Below are 13,866 nucleotides of genomic sequence, written 5' to 3'. Positions count from 1 at the left end.
CTGGGGTGTTGCTCTGTCGTGACCAGAGCCACTCTAGCGCCTGGGGCAGAGGCCAAGGAGCCATCCCCAGCTCCCAGGCCATCTTTGCTCCAATGGAGCCTCGGCTGCGGGAGGGGAAGAGAGAGACAGAGAGGAAGGAGAGGGGGAGGGGTAGAGAAGCAGATGGGCGCTTCTCCTGTGTGCCCTGGCCGGGAATCGAACCCGGGACTTCCGCACACCAGGCCGACGCTCTACCACTGAGCCAACCGGCCAGGGCTTAGTTGGCTGTTTTGTTGTCAGTTTCTCTTGCTGTGTAAAAGCTTCATAGTCTGATGTGGTCCCATTCATTTATCTTTGCCTTCACTTCCCTTGCCTTTGGAGTCAAATTCATAAAGTACTCTTTATAACCAAGGTCCATGAGTTTAGTACCTATGTTTTCTATGTAATTTATTGTTTCAGGTCTTTTATTTTTAGGTCTTTGGTCTATTTTGAATTAATTTTAGTACAAGGGGACAAACTGTAGTCGAGTTTCATTCTTTTGTATGTGGCTTTCCAGTTTTCCCAGCACCATTTGTTGAAGAGGCTTTCTTTTCTCCATTGTGTGTTGTTGGCCCCTTTATCAAAAATGATTTGACCATATATATGTGGTTTTATTTCTGGGCTTTCTATTCTGTTCCATTGGTCTGAGTGTTTATTTTTCTGCCAATACCATGCTGTTTTGATTGTGGTGGCTCTATAATATAGTTTGAAGTCAGGTATTGTAATGCCCCCAGCTTCATTCTTTTTTCTTAGGATTGCTTTGGCTATTTGGGTTTTTTTTATAAATCTGATGGCTTTTTGTTCCATTTCTTTAAAAAATGCCATTGGAATTTTGATGGGAATTGCATTAAATTTGTATATCACTTTGGGTAATATAGTCATTTTGACTATATTTATTCTTCCTATCCAGGAACAAGGAATATTTTTCCATTTCATTGTATCTTTTTTTATTTCCCTTAATAATGCTTTGTAGTTTTCATTATATAGGTTCTTTACATTCTTTGTTATGTTTATTCCTAGGTATTTTTTTGTTGTTGTTGTAACCATGAGGGAGATTGCTTTTTTGAGTTCATTTTCTGATGTTTCATTGTTGGCATATAGGAAGGCAATGGACTTTTGTATATTAATTTTGTATCCTGCGACCTTACTGTATTAGTTTATTGTTTCTAGTAGTCTTTTTGTGGAGTCTTAGGGGTTTTCAATGTATAGGATCATATCATCTGCAAAAAGTGAAACCTTTACTTCTTCTTTTCCAGCACTATGTTAAATAAGAGTGGATAGAGTGGACTACCTGTCTTTTTCCTGATTTTAGGGGAAAAGTCCTCAGTTTTATGCCATTTAATATGATGTTAGCTGATGGTTTATCATAAATGGCCTTTATTATGTTGAGATATTTTCCTTCTGTACCCAAAAGTTGAGTGTTTTAAACATAAAATTTTGTTGTATTTTATCGAATACCTTGTCTGCATCTATTGATAGGATCATGTGTTTTGTTTTGTTTTTTTTTCATTTTTCTGAAGCTGGAAACAGGGAGAGACAGTCAGACAGACTCCCCCGCATGCGCCCGACTGGGATCCACCCGGCATGCCCACCAGGGGCGAAGCTCTGCCCACCAGGGAGCGATGCTCTGCCCATCCTGGGTGTCGCCATGTTGCAACCAGAGCCGTTCTAGCGCCCGAGGCAGAGGCCACAGAGCCATGCCCAGCGCCCGGGCCATCTTTGCTCCAATGGAGCCTTGGCTGCGGGAGGGGAAGAGAGAGACAGAGAGGAAAGCGCGGTGGAGGGGTGGAGAAGCAAATGGGCGCTTCTCCTGTGTGCCCTGGCCGGGAATCGAACCCGGGTCCTCCGCACGCTAGGCCGACGCTCTACCACTGAGCCAACCGGCCAGGGCCGATCATGTGGTTTTTGTTCTTTGTTTTGTTGATATGATGTGTTACGTTAACTGATTTACGTATGTTGAACCATCCTTGTGATTCTGGGATGAATCCCACTTGATCATGATGAATTATTTTTTTAATGTGTTGTTGTATTCGATTTGCTAGTATTTTGTTTAGTATTTTAGCATTTGTATTCATTAGAGATATTGGTCTGTAGTTTTCTTTTTCTGTGCCGTCCTTGCCAGGTTTCAGTATGAGGGTTATGTTGGCCTCATAAAATATGTTTGGAAGTATTGCTTCTTCAATTTTTTGGAAGACTTTGAGTAGAATAGGAACCAAGTTTTCTTTGAATGTTTGATAGAATTCACTAGTATAGTCGTCTGGCCCTGGACTTTTATTTTGGGGGAGGTTTTTATAAGTTGTTTCTATTTCCTCCCTGCTTATGGGTCTGTTTCGGCTTTCTGCTTCATCGTGATTCAGTCTAGGAAGATTGTATTGTTCTAGGAATTTATCCATTTCTTCTAGATTGTTAAATTTGGTGGCATATAGTTTTTCATAGTATTCTACAATAATTCTTTGTATATCTATGATATCTGTGGTGATTTCTCCTCTTTCATTTTGGATTTTGTTTGAGTCCTTTCTCTTTTTTCCTTAGTGAGTCTTGCCAAGGGTTTGTCAATTTTGTTGATCTTTTCAAAGAACCAGCTCTTTGTTTTATTAATTTTTTCTATTGTTTTTCTGTTTTCTATTTTATTTCTTCTCTAATTTTTATTATTTCCTTTTGTCTAATGGTTTGGGTTGCCTTTGTTCTTCTTTTTCTAGTTCCTTAAGATGTGGTTTACTTGGGCTCTCTCTTGTTTGTTCATATAGGCTTGTAGTGATATGAACTTCCCTCTTATTACTGCTTTTGCTGCATCCCAGAGATTCTGATATGTCGTATTGTTATTTTCGTTTGTATGTAACTTTTGATCTCTGTTTTTATTTCTTCTTTGACCCATTCATTTTTTAAAAGTATGTTGTTTAGTTTCCACATTTTTGTGGGTTTACCTATTTTTTGCAGTTGAATTCCAGTTTCAAAGCTTTATGAACAGAGAATATGCTTGGTATAATCTCAATCTTTCTGAATTTGTTGATGTTATTTTTGTGGCCCAACATATGGTCAATTCTTGAGAATGTTCCATGTACACTAGAGAAAAATGTATACTCTGGTACTTTGGGATGAAATGTCCTGTAGATGTCTATCATACCCAGTTGTTCTAGTGTTTCGTTTAAGGCCAATATTTCTTTATTGATTTTCTGTTTGGATGAACAATCTTGAGCCATCAGCAGTGTATTGAGGTCTCCAAGTATGATTGTATTTTTATCGGTTTTTGTTTTTAGGTCAGTCAGTAGCTGTCTTATATATTTTGGTGCTCCCTGGTTTGATGCATATATATTAAGAAGTGTTATATCTCCTTGAAAGGCTGGAAAACAATACTCCAAGCAAATAACATCCAAAAAAAAATCAGGTATAGCAATACTCATATCTAACAATGCTGACTACAAGACAACAAAGGTAATCAGAGACAAAAACGGTCATTTCATAATGGTAAAGGAGACATTGAATAGGAAAGATTTTTATTAGTTTATGCAAAGATTAGCCGAGTTCTCTTCAGTTCAATATTTTAATCATCGACTAAGATGAATATACAAAAGGCAAATTTCAAATGACATGAAGCTGAGAGAGAGTGTGTATATATATATATATATATATATATATATATATATATATATATATTGGAGGATGGAACAAGATCTTTTTGTTTCCTTTTTGCACAATTAGTACATTTACTTGTTCAAATATGAGAAAATAATACGAAAATTCCCTCTAACCTCTGCCAGCATCACTCCATTGCATCCCCGCAGTCACGCACAGTTCAGGACTGCTCTACTGTATTCTTGTGTATTTATCCAGAATTTCATTTTAGCAATAAATGAATATACTCCTATTCTTCTTTCTGTTTCTAATGCATTCTTTCATTAGCAATAAAGCAGATATTTTTCATATCAGTGTTATCTGGAGAACTTTCTCATTCTTTCTTGTAACTGTAGTATTGTATTATGGATATACAATAATTTAACCTATCTCCCATTTTTAATTTGATTTATTTTCCAATTACAGTTTACATACAGTATTATAGGCCAATATCATCAGCCAGGAAACAACCAAGTGTAAAACATAGTGGTTAAACATTTATACAACATAGAATGGTCCCCCTGCTAGTCTATTACTCATCTGACACCATACATAGTTATTACAATATTATTGAATGTTTTCTCTATGCTGTACTTTACATCCCTGTGACTTTTTATAAATGGCAATTTGTACTTCCTACTCACTCCCCCTTTTTCAACCATCCCCCAAATGCCCCTCCCATCTGACAACCATCAATTTCTTCTCTATGTGTTTGTTTCTGTTTTGTTTGTTGATTTATTGTGTTTTTTATATTCGGCTTGAATAAAATTATATGGTATTTGTCTTTCTCTGTCTTATTTCACTTAGAATAATTATCAAGGTCCCTTGATGTTGTCACGGATGGCAGAATTTCATTTGTTCTTATCGTTTGTATATATCTACCACATCTTATCTATTCATCTGTGGATGGACACTTGAGTGCTTCCATCTCCTCCTGGCTGTTATGAGTAGTGCTGTGATGTTGATAGGGGTGCATGTATCTTTTCAAATTAGTGTTTTAGATTTCTTCAGGTAAATACTCAAAAGTAGGATTGCTCTGTCATATAATAGTTCAATTTTAATTTTTTTTTTTTTGAGGAACTGCTTTGCTGTTTTCATAGTGGCTGTACTAATTTACATTCCCATCAATAGTGCACAAGAGTTCCTTTTTCTCCATATCCTCAACAACACATGTTGTTCGTTGATTTATTGATGATAGACATTCTGACAGGTATGAGGTGATATCTCATTGTGGTTCAGTTTGCATTTCCATGATGACATGTAACATTGATTATCTTTTTATATGTCTGTGGCCATCTGTATGGCCTCTGGAGATAGGTCTCTTGAGGCCCTCTGAGCATTTTTAAATTGGATTGTTTATATTTTTATGAGTTCCTAATATATTTTGGATATTAACCCCTTATCAGATGAATCATGGGCAAATTTCTTTTCCCATCCAGTAGGTTATCTTATTGTTATTTTTAAATTTTTTATTTATTAATTTTAGAGAGAGAGGAATGGAAGGAAGAAAGAGAGTGAGGCAGAAACATCGATCCGTTCCTGGAAATGCCCTGACTGGGGTTCAAACCTGCAACTTTTGAATATCGGGATGATGCTCTAACTGAACACGCTATCCAGTCAGGGTCTCTTACTGTTTTATAGATGATTTCCTTCACTATACAAAATCTTTTAATTTGACATAGTTCTTTTGTTTCCATACCTAAGGAGGCATATCCAAAAAACATTACTTAGAGCAGTGTCAAAAAGTTTACTGCCTATGTTTTCTTCTAAAAATTTTACGGTCTTAAGTCTTACATCTTACATTTAAGTCTTTAATTCTTGTATATGGTGTAAGAAAGTGTTCTAGTTTCAGTTTTTTGTATGTATTTGTTGAGATTTCCTGTCACCATTTATGGAAGTAACTATTTTTACCCCATTGTATATTCTTGCTTCCTTTGTCATAGATTAATTGACCATATAGGGATGAGTTTGTTTCTGGGTCCTCTGTTCTGTATCATTGATCTGTGTGTCTTTTCATGTGAGTTCCATGTTGTATTGATGACTGACTATAGCCTTGCAATACAGTTTGTTATCATGTAGCCTGGTTCCTCCCAACTTTGATCTTTCTTTACAAGATTGCTTTGGCCATTCAAGGTCTTTTGTGGTTCCCTATAAATTTTAGGATTAATTGTTCTAACTTTGTGAAAAATGCCATTGGCATTTTGAGAGAGATTGCATTAAATTGGTAGATTGTTTTGGATAATATGGATTATTTTTATTTTTATTTTATTTATTCATTTTAGAGAGGAGAGAGAGAGACAGAGAGAGAGAGAGAGAGAGGAGAGACAGAGAGAGAGGGGGGGGAGGAGCTGGAAGCATCAACTCCCATATGTGCCTTGACCAGGCAAGCCCAGGGTTTCGAACCGGTGACCTTAGCACTTCCAGGTCGACGCTTTATCCACTGCACCACCACAGGTCAGGCCAGTATGGATATTTTAACAGTGTTAATTCTCTCTGTCAATGAACACAGTGTAGCCTTCCATTTATTTGTATCGTAACTATCTTTCTTCAGTGTCTTACAGTTTTTAGAGTATAGGTCTTTTACATCCTTGGTTAAATTTAGTCTTAGGTATTTTACTGGTTTGGGCATAATTGTGAATGGCATTGTTTTCTTAATTTTTCTTTCTATTAGTTCGCTATTGGTTTATAAAAATGCAACTGATTTCTGAATATTAATTTTTTATCCTGCTACTTTAGTTCTAATAGCTTTTGGTTTTATGGTGAACTCTTTAAAATTCTCTATATATAGTGTTATGTCATCTGCAAATTAAGGAAAATTTACTTCTGTCTTTTCAATTCAAGTGCTTTTTATTTTTCTTGTCAGATTGCTGTGCCTAGCACTTGCAATTTTGCTTCCTTTGTCATAGATTAATTGTGTAGAATAAAGGTAGTAAAAATGGACATCCTTATCTTGTTCCTGATTTCAGAGAAAAAGCTTTCAGCTTTTCACCTTTGAATATTGATGTTAGCTGTGGGTTTGTCATATACGCCCTTCATTATTTTGAGGTATACTTCCTCCAGTCCCACTTTCTTTTTTTTTCCTTGCACTTTTCTGAAGTTGGAAACGGGGAGGCAGTCAGACAGACTCCCGCATGTGCCTGACCGGGATCCACCTGACATGCCCACCAGGGGGCGATGCTCTGCCCATCTGGGGCGTCGCTCTGCCGCAGTCAGAGCCATTCTAGTGAGGCAGAGCCCACAGAGCCATCCCCAGCGCCCGGGTAAACTTTGCTCCAATGGAGCCTTGGCTACGGGAGGGGAAGAGAGAGACAGAGGAAAGAGAGGGGAGGGGTGGAGAAGCAGATGGGCGCTTCTCCTGTGTGCCCTGGCCAGGAATCGAACCCGGGACTCCTGCATGCCAGGCCAATGCTCTACCACTGAGCCAACTGGCCAGGGCCCAGTCCCACTTTCTTGAGAGTTTTTATTAAAAATATATACAGAATTTTGTTAAATTCTTTTTCTAATCTATTGATATGATCATATGCTGTTTATCTTTCATTTTATGTGATGTATTATTATGTCAATTGACTTGCAGATGTTGAACTAACCTTACATCCCAGGAGTAAATCCCACTTGATCATGGTGGATGTTACTTTTAATGTATTGCTGAATTCAGTTTGCTAGTTTGGGTTTGTTTGTTATTTTTAGGATTTTTGTCCGGTTTTGGTACCAGGGTAATGCTAGTGTCATAAAATGGGTTTTGGGTTTTCCTCCTCTATATTTTTTGGATTAGTTTGGAAAAGTTAAGTACTGATTCTCAGAATGTTTTATAAAATTTACCTGTGAAGCCATCTGGTCCATGACTTCTCTTTGATTGGAGTTTTTGATTACTAAATTAATTTTGTTAGTAGTTATCAGTCTGTTCAGATTTTCTATTTCTTCTGATTCGTTCTTAGAAGATTGTATGCTCCTAGGAACTTATCCATTTCTTCCCAGTTGTCCAATTTGTTGGCATATACACTGCTCACAAAAATTAGGGGATACAGTGGTACCTGGAGATACGAGCAGACCAACATACAAATTTTTTAAGATATGAGCTGCGACTTGGTCCGTATTTTTGTTTGAGATTTGAGTGATATTCCAAGATATGAGCCATGATTCGGGAAGCTGCTGCTAGTTGGCGCGTTGGCGCACAGGTCCAGTATCAGCAGCACAACACCAGCATCTCATTCTTTCTCACATGTTACCCACAGAATCAAGTCGAATCTCGTGTGCTGTACTCGTTCTTGCATCATTTTTGCATTTTTTACTAACTTTTTTTGTGTGTTATCATGGGGCCGAAGAAAGTGAGTGTAAAGGATAGTGGTGAGAAGGAAAAGAGAATGATGTCAATAGAAATAAAGCAAGAAATAATAGAAAAACATGAGCGTGATGTATGAGTGATCGCACTGGCAAGGCTGTATGACTGCAATACATCTACAATTTGTACCATCCTTAAACAAAAGGATGCCATCAAAAGGGCAAATCCAGAGAAAGTAGCTATAATTCTGTCCCAATTAAGAACAAATATTCAGGAAGAAATGGAGAAGCTTCTGCTGGTGTGGGTGAAAGAGAAAGAGCTGGCAGGAAATACAGTGATGGAGACTGTAATATGCGAAAAGGCACGTATTATTTACGGTGACTTGAAGAAGAAAGAACCATCAACCTCAAAAGAGGCAGCAGAAGATACGTTTAAGGCAAGTCACAGCTGGTTTGAAAATTTCAAGAAGAGATCTGGCATCCGCTCGGTGGTGAGGCATGGTGAAGCTGTGAGTGCTGACGTTAAGGCAGCTGAGGAGTACATCGCACGTTTTGCTGCGCTTATCACAAAGGAAGGCTACATCCCCCAACAAGTGTTCAACTGTTATAAAACAGGATTATTTTGGAAAAAAATGCCCCGGAGGACTTTCATCACCACAGAAGAGAGGAAACTGCCAGACCATAAACCCATGAAGGACCATCTGACCCTTGCATTGTGTGCAAATGCTAGCGGTGACTGTAAAGTAAAGCCACTGCTAGTGTATCATTCCAAAAATCCTCGAGCCTATAACCTTTTTTGGGCCATGGACCAGTTTAATGTCAGAAAATATTTTCACAGACCGGCCTTTAGGGTGGGACAAATAAATGCACAAAATAAAATTATGCGACCGGCGTAAAAACTGTGGTATTTTAAAATATAATTGTCAAACTTATGAGACAAGAGTCAAGAGTGAGTTTTAGACGGATGTAACAGAGGGAATCTGGTCATTTTTAAAAAATAAAACATCATTCAGACTTAAATATAAATGGAAATAATGTAAATTATTTATTCTTTCTCTGAGGACTGGTACCAAATGGCCCACGGGGTTGGGGACCACTGCTGTAAGACTCACAAAATTCTTAAAGAAAAACTGCAGGTTATGTGGCGCACCAATGCTAGGGCATGGGTTACGCTGCAATTTTTTTATTGAATGGGTAAATCTCGTCTTTGGTCCTGCAGTAAAGAAATATCTTCAAGAAAATAAACTCCCGATGAAAGCGTTACTAATCCTTGATAATGCTCCAGCCCACCCACCTGGTCTTGAAGATGACATTCTCTATGAGTTCAAATTCTTGAAAGTCCTCTACTTCCCACCAAATACGACTTTAATCTTGCAACCTATGGATCAGCAGGTCATTCCAGCCTTAAAAAGCTTTACACAAAGCACTTGTTCCGCCACTGCTTTGAGATGACTGAGAATACCATTCTAACCCTTCAAGAGTTTTGGAAAGATCACTACATTGTAATATGTTTACGCATTATTGACTTGGCATGGCAAGAGGTTACAAGAAGAACCTTGAACTCGGCATGGAAAAAGTTATAGCCTGATGTTGTTGCAGACAGGGATTTTGAAGGATTCAAACTGGAGACCGAGACCGAGGTAGAAGCGTTGGAGGAGATTGTGTCCCTTGGAAAGTCGATGGGTCTAGAGCAGGGGTCTCAAACTCAACTCAGCATGTGGGCCACAGAGCAAGATCACAGCCCTTCGGCGGGACGCACTAGGTCTACAAAAGGCAACTGTTATGCAACACTTTTCTCACTGCAGTTGAAAACAAAAAAAAAATCAGTACAACAAGCACAATCGTACATGCAGTTTACTCAGTGTCACAAAACGACCAGAAACTGTAGTTCGCATCACAACTGCTGTCAACTAAGCTAATATCTAGCTAGGATGCTAGAGAAATGAAAAATACAAGTAGGCCCCTAGGCTTACTTAATTTTATCCAAAATATTTTGAACTTCGTGGATTAGTCTGTGGGCCGCACAAAATTGTTTGGCGGGCCGCATGCGGCCCGCAGGCCACGAGTTTGAGACCCCTGGTCTAGAGGTATATGAGGGTGACGTAAACGAGCTCGTCGAGGAACATGAGGAGGAACTCTCAACTGAGGAGTTGAAGGAGCTACAGATGATGCAACATATGGAGCTTCTGCAAGAGATTAGTAGTGAGGAGGAGGTAGAGTCAGAGGAAGTGATTTCTATAAGTGAAATTAAAGATATGCTGGCAATGTGGGAGAAGCTTTCAAGTTTTTAATTTTTGTGACAGAGACAGATAGGGACAGATAGGGACATACAGGAAGGGAGAGAGATGAGAAGCATCAATTCTTTGTTTCAGCACCTTAGTTGTTCATCTATTGCTTTCTCATATGTGCGTTGACTGGGGGGCCACAGGAGACCAAGTGACCCCTTGCTCAAGCCAGCAACCTTGGGCTCAAGCTGGTGAGCCCTGCTCAAACCAGATGAGCCCATGCTCAAGCCGGCGACCTTGGGGTTTCAAACCTGGCTCCTCCGTGTCCCAGTCTGACACTCTATCCACTGTGCCACCGCCTGGTCAGGCAAGCTTTCAAGTTTTATTGAAACTTTTTCTAGCGCTTTTTAATGACACTTGTTTGTCACATTTCCGTAACATTTTAAAAGGCAGGCAAAAGCAAACCTCTTTAGATAGATTTTTATTCAAAAGTCCTGCAAGTGAAAGTGCCGAAAGTATAGCCAAAAAGGCAAAAACAGGTGATGATTAAATGAAAAATACATAATGTTAAGCTCAGGTTAAGTTTAAAGTTAAGAAAGTGCGTTTTTTTACAATTAAGTTTTTGTGGTTTCATTTTAAGTAAGAAAGTGCAGTTATAGTTTTGTTTAAGTTAAAGAAAATGCAGTTTTAGTTTACATTTAGGTTAAGAAAGTGCAGTTTTATTTAGTTTATGTGTCTACAGTGCCTGCATCCCTTCCTCCCTCCCTCCCTCCTCCATCATTCACCTCCATTAGCCGCACTCGTCTGTCTCCAAGGTAAGAAGACAGTACTAAATAACACTTTTTTCTTTTATTTTGTATATTTTGTTTTGCATTTGTAAAGTATACATGTGTGTTTCTTAATTAAAGACGTCTTTTTTTATAATTTAGGATGGTTTGGGGATGTTTCACAGGGCTGGAACGGATTAAATATCTTTCAGTTATTTAAAATGGTAGACATTTGTTTGATATACAAGTTGACTGACTTACGAGCTCAGTTACAGAACAAATTAAACTCGTATCTCAAGGTACCACTGTATTTCAAAATGAATATGAAGCATCGAAATTTTCCCTTACCTTTTGTGAGCAGTGTACTTGTTTTTGTAGTATTTTGTTAGGATCCTTTGTATTTCTGTGGTGTCGGTTGTCACTTCTCTTTATATTTCTGATTTTATTTGAGCCACTCTTTTTTTTTTCTTTATGAGTTTGGCTAAAGATTTGTCAGTTTATCTCTTCAAAGAACTAGCTATTGGTTTTATTGATCTTTTCTGTTCATTAGACTATATTTTCTTTATTTTTCACTCTGGTTTTTATCATTTCTTTCCTTCTTTTCACTTTGTGTCTTGTTTGTTCTTCTTGTTCTTACTCCTTTAGGCGTAAGGTTAGATTGTTAACTATTTGATATTTTCTCCTTGTTTCTTTGTTTATTTTACTTTTGGTGACAGAGACAGTGAGAGAGAAGGAGAGGGACAGAGATACAGGAAGTGAGAGAGATGAGAAGCATCAGTTCTTTGTTGTGGCTCCTTAATTGTTCATTGATTGCTTTCTCATACGTGCCTTGACCAGTGGGGCTACAGCAGAGCGAGTGACCCCTTGCCAGCGACCTTGAGCTTCAAGCCAGTGACCTTTGAGCTCAAGCCAGCAACCATGGGGTCATGTCTATGATCCCCCGCTCAAGCCAGTGACCCTGTGCTCAAGCTGGTGAGCCCATTCTCAAACCAGTGACCTTGAGGATTCAAACCTAGGTCCTCTGCGTCCCAGTCCAGTGCTCTGTTCACTGTGACACCTCCTTGTCAGGCTCTCCTTGTTTCTTGAGGTAGGCTTGTTTGCTATACATTTCCCTCTTAGAATTGCTTTGGCTCTGCCTCATAGATTTGGGGTCATTATGTTTTTATTTTCATTTGTCTCAAGACATCTCTTTTTTTTTTTAATTTTTTATGTGAAAGAAGGGGACATAGTGAGACAGTCTCCCACATGCACCCCGACCAGGATCCACCTGGCAACCCATGTCTAGGTCTGATGCTTGGATCAACCCAGTTATTTTAAGCACCTGACGCTGATGCGTTGTGAACAATCGAGCTATCCTCAGTGCCTGGGGCTGATGCGTTCTTAACAACCGAACTATCCTCAGCACCTGGGGCTGATGCTCAAACCAGTTGAGCCACTGGCTGCAAGAGGAGAAAAGAGAGAGAAGGGGGAGCAGATGGTCGCTTCCTTTGTGTGCCCAACCAGGAATCAAACCCAGGATGTACACACACTGGGCTGATGCTCCATCCACTGAACTAACTGGCCAGAGACTCAAGGCATCTTTTGATTTCTTTCTTGATCTCATTGTTAGCCCAGTTATTGTGCAGTAGCATGTTTTTAGCCTCCCCCCCTTTTTTCCTTCAGTATTCTTCTTGTAATTGATTTCTGTTTCATACCATAATGATTTGAAAAGATGCTTAGTATGATTTCGATCTTCTTAAATTTACTTAGGTTTTTTTTTGTGTGTGTGTGTGTGTGTGACCTAATATGTAGTATGTCCAGAGAATGGTCATTGTGCATTTCAAAGGAATATTTATTCTGCCACTGTTGGGTGAATTGTTCTAAAATGTCAGTTACCACCATCTGATATAATGTCATTTAAGGTTACTCTTTCCTTGTTGATTTTCTGTGTTTATGATCTATCCATTGATGCTAATGTGGTGTTAAAGTCTCTTACTATTACTTTATCTTTCAAATTCTATCTTTATGTCTGTTAATATTGACTTTACATGTTTACATTGGATGCTTAAATATTTACAAGAGTTATATCCTCTTTTTGGATTTATCCATTTATCATTATGAAATGCCTGTCTTTGTCTCTTGTTAGAGCTGTTGTTTTAGTCTTTGTCTGATGTAAGTATTGCTGTCCCAGCTTTTTGTTTGTTGCATTTGCATAAAATATCTTTTTCCATCTTTTTATATTTAGTCTGTGCCTGTCTTTTGAGTTAAAGTAGGTCTCTTGTAGGCAGCATATGCACGGGTCTTTTTTTTTTTTTTAACTCATTCAGCCACCCTAGCTAGGTCTTTTGATCAGAGCATTTCGTCCATTTACATTTAAGGTCTATTACATTTCGTCCATTTACATTATTGATAGATATGTAGTTATTGCCATTTTATTGTTTTCTAATCTCTTCGTATTTATTCTCTGTTCCTTTTTTATTCTCTTGTTCTCCTCTCTTTTATATTGATAACTTTATATAGTGTTGTGTTTGGATTCCCTTCTCTTTATGTCTTGTATATCTCTTGTGGTTTTTGTTTCATGGTTACTATGTGCTTCATGTATACCAAGCTGTGTTTATAGCAGTCTGCTTTAAGTTGATGATAACTTAAATACATTCTAAAGTCACTACAGTTTTTACTAACTCTTCATATTTATGTTTTTCATTATTGTTTACATCTTTTATATGTGTGTTTATGTCTATCCCTTAATTTATTGTTGTAATTACACATGATATTTCTACTTCTTTGTCTTTTAATCTTTTTACTAGCTTTATAGTTGGTTGAATAGTTTTTATTATGTGTGTTTGCTATTGTTAGGGAGAATTAATTTTTTTTCTGTATTATTCATATTTCTGATCTTAAAGAAGTCCCTGTAATATTTTTTGTAATACTAGTTTGGTGGTGATGAACTCCTTTAGCTTTATTTTCTTGGTCTGGAAATTATTAAT

General features: G+C 38.1%; 1 protein-coding gene and 1 non-coding gene across 8 annotated transcripts in view; one reads left to right on the top strand and one right to left on the bottom strand.

Moving 5' to 3' along the window:
- MRTFB (myocardin related transcription factor B) overlaps nt 1–13,866 on the top strand; it is a 309,731-nt gene that overhangs the window by 158,978 nt on the left and 136,887 nt on the right. The gene's annotated exons all lie outside the window — the stretch shown is intronic.
- On the bottom strand, nt 181–256 carry TRNAT-GGU (transfer RNA threonine (anticodon GGU)). The gene has a single exon. It is a non-coding gene; the product is annotated as a tRNA-Thr (tRNA).

This window comes from Saccopteryx bilineata, chromosome 4 (assembly GCF_036850765.1).
Source record: "Saccopteryx bilineata isolate mSacBil1 chromosome 4, mSacBil1_pri_phased_curated, whole genome shotgun sequence".
Classification (NCBI taxonomy): domain Eukaryota; kingdom Metazoa; phylum Chordata; class Mammalia; order Chiroptera; family Emballonuridae; genus Saccopteryx; species Saccopteryx bilineata.
Note: the sequence above shows the minus strand (reverse complement) of the source record. Positions and strands in the feature narration are given on the sequence as shown.